The following is a 1943-nucleotide window of genomic DNA, read 5'->3' on the forward strand; positions in this document are numbered from 1 at the left end:
CCTAGATTAGGGCGGCCGAGCCGAGCCTCGCAATGGAATTCTGGCAGGTGAGATCCAAGCTGTGCGACGTACNTGCGAGATCGGTAAGAGAGCAAATGCACTTTTTTGGCGTTTGTCCTTTAATTTTACCGCAAGGCCTTCAATCATGCAGCACGAATACGATCCGAAAATTTTGACATTGTCGACGCCGGATCAAGCGGATCACTCCGGTAGCTCCAGAGACAACCTGCTGTCGTTTCGAGATAGAGCCTGTCACCGTGGACTTTGGCGACGTGGGCCCACCGCCATCGTCCAAATCCATGGTGCTCCACGATGTCGTTGGCTCGCAAGAGCCGTCGCCAGATAGTCTGTCGCACGGTCGATGGACGAATGGTCGTAGAGTTCAATAGTAGTCGGCTAACCCAGCGGGGAGCTGACGCGCCCCCGCTTTGGGTCAGTCGCACTTCGAGACGGCCTGTATCACCATCGGATATGTAAGCATCTCGCCAATCTCCGTCAGCCCACAAATCCGCATAGTCTCCCGGTCGTAGTGATTCAACCCAAGCCAGGTACGATGCGGTTTCCTTACACTCGGGGGCAAAAGTTGGTAGCACGATCCCAGCGTCACGGAGTGCAATTCGCCATGGCTCTGAATCAACACACGACCCATCATTGTCACCGACCGAGTCTCCATGCCAAGCTATCAAAGGTAACGGCGGCGGAAGGCGATGTGCAAGAAGTCCTCTTGGATTACGCTGAGTTTCCTTGTGCGCACTCCAATGCCGCCGTTGACAACTCTCGGAACAGTAGAAAACTTCGTGACAACCTGTGTGAATGAAAGCGGCTAGGTGCTTACGGCAAAATCTGGCTATTTTTCAGCTCCGTCAGAGCGAAGTCGTTTGTTGCTGATCTTCGGCCTTAGCTGGTCGAGTCCTCGAATTCAGAGGGGACTTCCCCGAGTAAGCTTGATTTAATTTCCACGCTGGTGATAACAGGTACACAATGATAATTTCAGAGCAGCTCGTCCACAGAATGCGCAACTTCGCTCCATCATGCTCCCAAGACGCTCGTGCGGATACGTTTGCGGATGAAAATTGCACTTACGGCAGTACAATATGTTTCCGTCCACTTGGCCTTTCGTATCTCCCACTAGCCTGAGCTAAAGGAAGCAAGTAAGATCCTCCCTCGAGGGGAGGTTGAGCTCAGTTTCAATTAAATATGCCAGGATGAAGGCCGACGGACCGCGCTTGGATGGCGCAGCCACCTCAGCGGGGACGGAGGAGGGTCGGGCAGGGCGGGTGCTTCATCTGTGCCGAAGGAGGGTGGTGGGCGGGCCAAAAAATATAAGCCGCGCCACCCCGGACCCCGGGGAAGCGGCGAGCTGGGAGAGGACCACCACAACCAGCAGTTTTATTTAGCTGGATGATGATAGGTGGTCTAAACTCACTAACTCGTTACCGGAAACATATTGCCAACCACTCCTCGATGACATCTGGCACGGCCGTGCCCATCGGGCGCGGCCGCCAGGTGGCACCAGCAGCCTTGGAACAAGGTTTGCACTCATACTCAAAACTGTCAGTGAGAGACGCTGGACTGCATATCCCACATTTCCCTGTTCGCCAGGCCTGGGGAAGGCGCACTCTCGCAGCCTCCTGACTTGTATGATTGAAATGCTACCATATCATGATGTTGATTCTGATAAATCAGAGTTCCCGTCCACTTGGCCTTTCGTATCTCCCACTAGCCTGAGCTAAAGGAAGCAGAGTAAACTCCTCCCTCAAGGGGGAGGCTGAGCTCAGTTCAGTTAAGAGTGCCAGAATGAAGGCCGACGGACCGCGCTTACTGGCATCAGGCTGCTTCCCCGTCCCGGAGTTTACTATCTCGTGACATAATTCTGGCACCCTTACTTGAATTGAGCTCAGCCCCCCTTCGAGGGAGGAGTTTACCTTGCTTAAACCTTGCTT

The sequence above is a fragment of the Aureococcus anophagefferens genome (assembly GCF_000186865.1).
Source record: "Aureococcus anophagefferens unplaced genomic scaffold AURANscaffold_47, whole genome shotgun sequence".
NCBI lineage: Eukaryota > Pelagophyceae > Pelagomonadales > Pelagomonadaceae > Aureococcus > Aureococcus anophagefferens.